General features: G+C 44.2%; 1 non-coding gene across 1 annotated transcript; it reads left to right on the forward strand.

Annotated features, from left to right (window-relative positions):
• On the forward strand, positions 1 to 72 carry trnat-cgu (transfer RNA threonine (anticodon CGU)). The gene has a single exon. It is a non-coding gene; the product is annotated as a tRNA-Thr (tRNA).
• The last annotated feature ends 10,690 nt before the right edge of the window (positions 73 to 10,762 follow it).

Here is a 10,762-nt window from a genome sequence, read left to right on the forward strand (position 1 = left end):
GGCATGGTGGCCAAGCGGTAAGACGTCAGTCTCGTAAACTGAAGATCACTGGTTCAATCCCTGTTCATGCCTTATGATTAGTTTCTCACTTTAAATGTGATGTTTTCCTGAAGGATGCACATTGCGTTTGCTTTCCCCTGATTGTTTTGACCATCTGGAAATACGTGTCATGTCGCACTTCATCCTGGACACTGGGAAGAACATGAGGAGTAGCCACATGGTCCCTCGAACCTTCTCTGCCAGTTCACAATGCTTCCAATTTTTGCATCATCCATAAACTTTGAAATTCTGCCCTGTACACCAAGGTATTAATATACATCAGGAAAGGCAAGCGTCCCAACACTGACTCCTGGGGAACTCCACTACAAACCTTCCTCTAGCCCGAAGAACATCCATTGCTCACTACTCTTTGTTTCCTGTCACTCAGCCAATTCCATATCCATGTTACGACTGTCCTTTTTATTCCATGAGTTATAACTTTGCTCACAAGTCTGTTGTGTTGCATTGCATCAAACTCCTTTTGAAAGTCAATAAAAGCAAAATACTGCAGATGCTATAAATCTGAAATATAAATAAAAAGTGCTGGAAATACTCAGCAGATCTGGCAGCATCTGTGGAGAGAGAAACAGAGTTAATGATTCAGGTCAGTGAACTTTCAGATGCTGCCAGACCTTTTGAAAGTCCATGTGCACCACATCAACAGCATTGCCCTCATCATCCCTCTCTGTTACCTCATCAAAAAACTCCAGCAGGACAGTTAAACATGATTTTCCCTTAAGAAATCCATGCTGGCTTTCTTGAATTAACCCACATTTGTCCATGGGACTATTAATTTTGTCCCGAATTATTCTTTCGAGAAGTTTTCCCACCTCCGAAATTGAACTGACTGGGGAGTGAGACGAGGTGAGTTGCTCTAACAGAGAGCCAGCATGGGTTCGACAGGCTGAATGGCCTCCTTCTGTGCTGCAGCCATTCTATGATTGTATGATTCTAGCAACAACTGTTGGTGGAGAGGCAGTGATGCAGGAATGGGTTGACAGAAAGGGGAAAGTCTGGGCTGGTGTGTGTTCGGGTTTGTGAATAAAGGTGATTTGGAAGCTGTGTTCCAAATTGAAGTGTTTATTGGAAGCAAGAAGTTGATGTAAAAATAAAGAGTAAAACGTTTTAAGATGAAGCGTGGTGTGATTGAGGATAGCAGTAAATATTGTGTTGGTGAATTATTTGTGTTCATAAACTTCCACTGCGCCCTTTGCTGCAGGCTGCTGTTTATATCCAGCTGTGTATTAGTGCTGTGTATTAGCAAGAAAAATGTTTGTTTCAACGCTGTTTATAAAACAATAGCATTGCACTCAAACCGTCCCAGACATCGCAACACACGTACAAAAGCAAAATACTGCAGATGCTGGAAATCTGAAACATAAACAGAAAATGCTTGAAATAGTCAGCACGTCTGGCGGCATCTGTGCAGAAAGAAACCAAGTTAATGTGAGCTAACGAAACAGACCTGAACTGTTAACTGTTTCTTTCTCCACAGATGCTGCCAGACCAACTGAGCATTTCCAGCATTTTCTGTTTTTATTACAGCAACACATTTGTTGGGAGGCTCAGCCTGGCTACACAATGTTACAAGGACGCTGAGTAACACAATCGACAACGGGACAGAGAGAAAAACACACAGAAAACCAATAGACTGTGAAGAAGCAAAAGTGAGGGACAGACAGAGAGAGATAGACAACGAGACTGAGATGGAGAAACAAGGCATTTGTATAATTGTATTCTCCCTGTTGTCTAAAGGTATTTCCTGTTGTGTAAATATGTTTTCTGTTGTGTAAAGATGTACCCTGTTGTTGTGCAAAGGTTTCCCCTGTTATTGTTTTATTTTCTGTTCCTGACCGTCTCCTCACTGTGACCATTTGTCCTGGTTTTATTGTGGCCAACATCACCATCTGGTGGTGGAAAGGAGGCTCTGCAGGAAGGGGTTGACAAAGTGGTGGAGACTCAGCTGGTCCATGTTTGCAGCTTGTGTTCGTGTGAGCAAAAGTGATTTGTTACTGATTGATGTGTTCACTGGAAGGAAAAAGCTCATCGCAATAGAGTGCCTTTGGAAGCATCTTGTTATTATGGGTAAACACTTGATGTTTTGAAAGTGAACGGTTTGTATTATTACCAAGCATAAATAGCAGAGAATGGTTTCAATCCATCGACATCTGGGTTATGGGCCCAGCACGCTTCTGCTGCGCCACTCTGCGAACTGCTGTTTTAAATTTTAGCTGCCCATTAGTGAAATATGTTCATTTCCCCAATGTTTTTATGAAAATAGGATTGCAGTCGGATTTCTCAAGAATCCCGGACTCAGCAACACACGTGCTGACGGACTCACCCTCACTGCACAATGACACAAGGACACTGAGCAACAGCACCGACAATGAGGCAGGCAGAGAAAGACACACAGAAAACCAGGAAGATATTATCAGGATCCAAAAAGGAACAGACAGAGAAAGGTACTGAGCAAACCAGCAAGAGACAGCGAAAGACCAATGATTTATGTAATCATGTTCTCTGTTGTGTAAAGATGTCCCCTGTGTTCTTTTAAAGATATTTCCTGCTGTGTAAAATGTGCTGACGGACACACCCTCACCGCGCAATGACACAATCTTTGGCCTCCTTGTCTCGAGAGACAATGGGTAAGCGCCTGGAGGTGGTCAGTGGTTTGTGAAGCAGCACCTGGAGTGGTGATAAAGGTCAATTCTAGAGTGACAGACTCTTCCAGGTGCTGCAGATACAATTGGTTGTCGGGGCTGTTACACAGTTGGCTCTCTCCTTGCGCTTCTGTCTTTTTTCCTCCCAACTGCTAAGTCTCTTCGATTCACCACACTTTAGCCCCGCCTTTCTGGTCGCCCGCCAGCTCTGGCGATCGCTGGTAACTGACTCCCACGACTTGAGATCAATGTCACAGGACTTCATGTCGTGTTTGCAGACGTCTTCAAAGCGGAGCCATGGACGGCCGGTGGGTCTGGTACCAGTGACGAGCTCGCTGTACAATGTGTCCTTGGGGATCCTGCCATCTTCCATGCGGCTCACATGGTCAAGCCATCTCAGGCGCCGCTGGCTTAGTAGTGTGTATATGCTGGGGATGTTGGCCGCCTCGAGGACTTCTGTGTTGGAGATACGGTCCTGCCACCTGATGACACACAAGGACAGTGAGTAACAGCACCGCAAATGAGGCAGGCAGAGAAAGACACACAGAAAACCAGGCAGAGATCATTAGGACCCAGAAAGGAACAGACAGAGAAAGACACACAGAAAACCAGGAAGAGATTATCAGGATCCAGAAAGGAACAGGCAGAGAAAGGTACTGAGCAAACCAGCAAGAGACAGTGAAAGACCAATGATTGATGGAATCATGTTCTCTGTTGTGTAAAGATGTCCCCTGTGTTCTTTTAAAGATATTTCCTGCTGTGTAATATGTTCTCTGTTGTGTAAATATGTTCTCTGTTATTGTGTAAAATGGTTCCCTGTTGTGTAAAAATCTTCTCAGTTGTGTAAATATGATCCGTCTTGTGTAAAAGTGTTCCCGGTTGTTTAAATAATGTAATGTAGAGCTGAGTCTGCACTAATGGAATTGCTACAGTATCTTCTAGTCTGATACTGTATGAGGGCTGGAATGTGATCCAAAGCACAGTCTATACAAATTAAATTGCTATTGTATCTTTCAGTTTCACAATCCGGGGGAGTTTTAAACTGAATTCTCAGTTTGTATCTCAGGTTATACTATCTTTCAGATTCTCTCAATCTGATATCGCACTTGAGATTTTGATTTAAGAAAGGATATACTGGCATTGGAGGCAACTCAAAAGAGATTCACTCAGCTGATTCCTGGGATGAAGGGGTTGACTTATCAAGAACGGCTAAACAGGTTATTCATTCATGCCTAGAAGAATGAGGGGTGATCTTATTGAAACGAACAAGATTCTGAGCGTGCTTAACAGGGTCAAGAAGGGTCTCTGACCTGAAACATTAACTCTGCTTCTCTCTTCACAGATACTGCCAGACCTGCTGAGTATTTCCAGCATTTCTTGTTTTTATTAACAGGGTAGATGTTGAGAAGATGTTTCCACTAGTGGGGGAATCTCAAACGAGGCGACATAGTTACAGAATAAGGGGACACTCATTTAAAACTGAGATGCAAAGGAATTTATTCTCTCAGAGGGTAGTGAATGTCTGGAATTATCTACCCCAGACAGTTGTGGAGACTAGATCACTGAAAGTATTTAAAGAGGAAGTAGATAGATTTTTGAAATATTGGAGAGTTGAGGGCTATGAAGAGCTGGCATGAAAGAGGAGTTGAGGTCTGGGGCAGATCAGCCATGATCTTACTGAATGACGGGGCAGGCTTGAGGGACCGAATGGCCTACTCCTGCTCCGATTTCTTATGTTATGTTATATCTAATGTATACGTCAGGATGCACTATGGGAATTAATACTGAAACTTATAAACTCATAACGTGTGTAAATATTGGGCTGATATTTAACTTGAATCTCAGAGTACATTATTGTGGTTAATTCTGTAACTTTGAAATGGGAACTATGTGCTATAATGAAAACAAGAAATGCTGGAATTACTCAGCAGGTCAGGCAGCATCTGTATAGAGAGAAGCAGAGTTAACTTTTCAGGTCAGTGAACTTTCATCAGATGAGAAACTGATCAATCCACTGTTACAATAACTCCATCTCTGACTCCCTCCTGACAGTAACTAGTCCTTTCACAGAGACTGTGGGTGGTTCTGAAAAGAGCCTTTGGGTTATGAAATGACATTTTTCCACTTTACTTTTTCTGGGAGTTCTGAGCGCTGAGAATGATTCTCACTGACATGTACAGGGAAACAGACTGACTGATTTGGCATAACGGTGTAACTAATCCTGGGATTGCTGCAGTGTTCCAGTGAACATCAACGCAAGCTCGAGGAACAGCATCTCATCTACCGATTAGGCACACTACAGCCTGCCGGACTGAACATTGAGTTCAATAATTTCAGAGCATGACAGCCCCCCACTTTACTTTCATTTTTAGTCATTTTTAGTTATTTTTTCTTCCCTTTTTTTTGCATTCCTTTTTCCATTTTTTACAATCTTTTTTTGCATTTATTTCATTTCATCTTAGTTTGTTCAGTTTGCTTACCCACTGTTTTTTTCAGGTTGTTTTTCTCCAGGTTTGCACTTGCTGATGTTCAATATTCAGTATATTCACACCTAATCTGTACTAATGCTTTGTCTTTCAACACACCATTAACATATTGTTTGCCTTTGCTCCGTGACCTTTTGGTCAGCTATGTGGCCTGGTCCAATCTGCACCTTCTCCTTTGTTATCTCTTGCCCAACCCCCACCTCACTTGTTTATAATCTGTGACTTTTCTAATATTTGTCAGTTCCGAAGAAGGGTCACTGACCCGAAACGTTAACTCTGCTTCTCTTTCCACAGATGCTGCCAGACCTGCTGAGTGAATCCAGCATTTCTTGTTTTTGTTACGGTGTAACTAATGTTTGGGCTAACTCATGGCATCAGGTCAAACTTGGGCAAGGAAACCTCCTGCTGATTACCACCTACCACCCTGCCACCTCCCCCGCCCCCCGCACCCCCCCCCCCCCCCCAGCCCCTCAGCTCTATGTTGAACACCACTTGGAGGGAGCACTGAGTTGGAACAGGGCACAGAATGTACTCTGGCTGGGGGATTTCAATGTCCATCACCATGAGTGGCTCGGTAGCACCACTACTGACCATGCTGGCCGAGTCCTAAAGGACATAGCTGCTCGACTGGGTCTGCAGTATGTGATGAGGGAACTAACAAGAGGGAAAAATATACTTGACCTCATCCTCACCAATCTGCCTGCCGCAGATGCATCTGTCCATGACAGTATTGGTAGCAGTAACCACTGCACAGTCCTTGTGGAGATGAAGTCCCGTCTTCACATTGAGGATACCCTGCATTGTGTTGTGTGCCACTACCACTGTGCTGAATGGGATAGATTTTGAACAGATCTAGCAATGCGTATCTGGGCATCTTTGAAGCACTGTGGACCATCAGCAGCGGCAGAATTGTACTCAACCACAATATGTAACCTCATGGCCCGGCATATTCCCCACTCTAACATTACCAACAAGCTGGGGACCAACCCTAATTCAATGAAGATTGCAAGAGGTCATGCCAGGAGCAGTACCAGGCATACCTTGAAATGAGGCGTCAGCCTGATGAAGCTACAACACAGGACTACTTTCATGCCAAACAGCAGAAGCAGCATGTAATAGACAGGGCTAAGTGATCCCACAACCAACGGATCAGATCTACACGCTGCCACATCCAATGATGAATGGTGGTGGACAATTAAACAACGAACAGGAGAAGGTGTCTCCACAAATATCCCTATCCTCAATGATGGGGGAGCCCAGCACATCAGTGCAAAAGACAAGGATGAAGAATTTGAAACAATCTTCAGCCAGAAGTGCCGAGTGGATTATCCACCTCGGCCTCCTTCTGAACTCCCCAGCATCACAGATGCCAGTCTTCAGCCAATTCAATTCACTCCAGGTGATATCAAGAAATGAATGAAGGCATTGGATACAGCAAAGGCTACGGGCCCTGGCAATATTCTGGCAATGGTACTGAAGACCTGTGCTCCAGAACTTGCTGCACCCCTAGCCAAGCTGTTCCAGTACAGCTACAACACTGGCATCTACTCGGCAATGTGGAAAATTGCCCAGGTATGTCCTGTACACAAACAGCAGGACAATTCCAACCCAGCCAATTTCTGCCTCATCAGTCTACTCTCAATCATCAGTATAGTGATGGAAGATGTCATCGACGGGGCACTTGCTTTGCAATAACCTGTTCAGTGACGCTCAGTTGGGTTCCGCCAGGGCCATTCAGCTCCTGACGGCATTACAGCCTTGGTTCAAACAAGGACAAAAGAGCTGAACTCAAGAGGTGAGGTGAGAGTGTCTGCCCTTGACATCAAGGTAGCATTTGACTGAGTATGGCATCAAGGAGCCAGAGCAAAACTGGAGACAATGGGAATCAGGAGGAAAACTCTCCACTGGTTGGAATCGTACCTAGCACAAAGGAAGATGGTTGTGATTGTTGGAGGTCAATCATCTCAGCTCCAGGACATCACTGCTGGGGTTCCTCAGGGGAGTATCCTCGGCCCAACCTTCTTCAGCTACTTCATCAGTGACCTTCCTTCAGTCATAAAATCAGAAGTGGGGATGTTCACTGATGATTGCACAAAGTTCAGCACCATTCACAACTCCTCAGATACTGAAGCAGTTTGTGCAGAAATGCAGCAAGACCTGGACAATATCCAGGCTTGGGCTGATAAGTGGCAAGTAACATTCGCGCCACACAAGTGCCAGGCAATGACCATCTCGAACAAGAGAGAATCTAACGATCTCCCATTGACATTGAACGGCATTACGATCGCTGAATCCCCCACTATCAACTTCCTGGGGGTTCCCATTGACCAGAAACTGAACGGGAGTAGCCTTATAAATAGTGTGACTACAAGAACTGGTGAGAGGGTAGGAATCATGCGGTGAGTAGCTCACCTCCTGACTCCCCAAGCCTGTCCACCACAAGGCACAAGTCTGGAGTGTGATGGAATACTATCCACTTGCCCAGATGGGTGCAGTTCCAAAAACATTCAAGAAGCTCGACACCATCCAGGACAAAGCAACACGCTTGATTGGCACCCAGTCCATAACATTCACTCCCGCCACCACTGACGTACAGTAGCAGCAGTGTGTACCATCTACAAGATGCACTGCAACAATGCACCAAGGCTACTCAGGCAGCACCTTCCAAACCTGCATCCTCTACCGCCTAGAAGGATAAGGGCAGCAGATGCACGGGAACACCACCACCTGAAAGTTCTCCTCCAAGCTACACATCATCCTGACTTGGAACTATATCGCCATTCCTTCACTGGCGCTGGGTCAAAATCCTGGAACTCCCTTCCTAATAGCACTGTGGGTGTACCTACCCCACATGGACTGCAATGGTTCAAGAAGGAAGCTCACCACCACCTTCTCATGGGCAATTAGGGATGGGCAATAAATGCTGGCCTGGCTGGCGACGTCCACATCCCATGAAACAAATAATTAAATACAATAACAGCTCATCTCAATTCCTAGTATTTCTAAATCCCACCAGACCAACATAAGCTAAACAATTATTGCATGTTGTGATTGACGGTCTGGTCTGTAAACTGCACTGTGTCACAGATTGCTGACATTTGCTAACTGGAAGTGAGAACTGCAAAATCGGGACAGTAGTTCACAAAGTCTGTCAGTGTGAAAGAATCAGGCAATGTGAGGTAATAGAATTTGTCTGTAAATGTTACACTCATATTGCTTTATATTTTTATATTGAAAATAAAAGTAATCATTTCATGAAAATAGTGACATGTTGTCCAAACTTTGGTAGCCAGTTGTTTTCGTCTTGCACTCAGCAGGGCAATCCACAAGAATACCAATTTAAGGGAAAACAACAACTTTCTTCTGTATGAGAAGAGAGTGCTGATTGGTTGGCAAGTGAACTCTGATTGGTAGAGGCATTGCCATTCAGAATGCAACAGTTTATGGTGACTGACAGATAACTGCCCAGCTTTGTTTGAAATTTAAACCAGGCAGCTTGACTCTGATTGGTCAAGGCATTGCCCTGAGGAATGAGCCAGTGAATGGCTGTCACTTATTTTGTTTAGCTGAAACTGGCACAATGTGTGTGCATGTTCTTTCTGTCTGCAAAGAACAGGGCCCTGTGTATTAATATATGTTGCTTACAGTATACACCAATGCACCACACTGTGAGCCCTACTGACAGTCTTAAATCAGTTGTCAGTGTAATTCTTAGCACACTGAGAATTATTTAGCAAATGTTGTCCTATTGTGGAATCACATCTCATGTTGGATACTGTGTTTTGAGTTTTGCAAGCGCGGGTTGGTTGGGTAGGGCCCATTGCGAACAGCGGAAGGGACATGTTATTTGATACAATCCGCCAGTTTTGGGATGTACGGTCTAGAAACCTAGCATCACACTGGTATTGAAATTCATATATCACGTTACTTATTTATGTGATAGGCAGGACGTCTCTTTTGCTTGACAGCAGCATCCTGTTAGTGGCGAACACCACACTTGTTGCCCCTGCATAGTAACAGCAGGAAACAGCTCGCTTCACCTGTTACTCAAATGCTGGGGATATATTACCTTTCCAGGGTAATTTGAGGGAGACTGGGCACATTTCAGGGCTCAAAATGACGTCCTTCAGCCCTTTTATAGGTTTGTGTGATATACAGTGAGAAATGATCTGATCAGTGTAGCCATTGTAATGCAGGATGTCTTTGATTCGTCCTATTTCAGCATCAAGCTTGCATGGTGAGCAAATGGCTCAGCCCTATTTATGAGGTTGCCGATAAGACCAATCTTATAGCCCGTGGAACTGTAAGAATCCCAACGCGTGTATTGACCAGTGAAGGTAGGTTTGCGGTAGACCGTGGTAGAAAACCCCTTAGCAGATTTCTCAACTCGTACATCAAGGAAAGGGAGCTCTTTGACTGCTCCATTCCAAAGGTGAATTTGAGTGCAGGATGGAGCCCATGAAGTTGTGCAAGGAAATTATTTCATGCAGCTGCGGATTCAAATATAGCAAATGTATCATCTACATATTGGAAATATGCAAGAGGTCGGAGGTTAGGTGTCATTCCCTTAAAAAAAGGTTTGTCATGGAATCCAACAAAGATGTTTGTGAGAGCTGGGCCTGGAGGGGATCCCATGGCAACACCAGCGATACATGGTGTCAATAAAACTGAACTCAACTGTGCAAGTTGCCGAGTTCATAAGTTCAATGAATATGGATTTACACAATGGTGACTGGTCTAGATCACCATGATATAGCACTGCAGTGCAAATATCTATGGCTTCCTGAAGTGGTACATTGGTGAATAGGCTAGCAATGTCAAATGAGCACATGGACACGGCATTGCTATCGATATGCAAATCCTGTATGGTCTTCACAAATGTGAAGGAATCCTTTGCCGTGTATGTGGAGAACTTGCTCAAAAACTGGTTGTAACAATTTGCCCAACCATTTGGCAAATTCATTTCAGGATACTATTTGCATTACTTCAAATAAGGAAAACACAACGACACAAAGAATTGAGCACAACGCTGAAAGTTTCACAGCAAATAGTCAAATGGGAAAAGGATGAAATACAGAAAGAAAAAGCCTAAAATACTGAAAACACTCAGCCAGTCCGGAAACAACTGTGGAGAAGAGAAGCTCGGGTTAGTGGTCCAGTTATGTGACCCTTCACTAGACCTGAACCATTGCTCCTACCTTCCTCTCTCCACAGATACTGCTGGAACTGCTGAGTGTTTCCAGAATCTTCTGTTATTATTCAGATTTCCAGTGTGTGCAGTATTTCTCTTTTTGAAAATAAAATATTCCCTAAGAGGAATGGAACTTAACATAAAAAAAATAGGAGTAGGCCATTCGGCCCATCGAAATAGCTCTGCCATTCAATAAGATCACAGCTGATCTACATCAACTCCATCTTACCACACTAGCACAGATCCCTTGATTCCCTTAGTATCCAAAAACCTATCGATCTCTCTCTTGGATATACCAAATGATTGAGCATCCACAGCTCTAGAGTCATAGAGAGATACAGCACTGAGACAGGCCCTTCAGCCCACCGAGTCTGTGCCGACCAACA

The sequence above is a fragment of the Heterodontus francisci genome, unplaced genomic scaffold (assembly GCF_036365525.1).
Source record: "Heterodontus francisci isolate sHetFra1 unplaced genomic scaffold, sHetFra1.hap1 HAP1_SCAFFOLD_146, whole genome shotgun sequence".
In the NCBI taxonomy this organism is placed as follows: Eukaryota; Metazoa; Chordata; class Chondrichthyes; order Heterodontiformes; family Heterodontidae; genus Heterodontus; species Heterodontus francisci.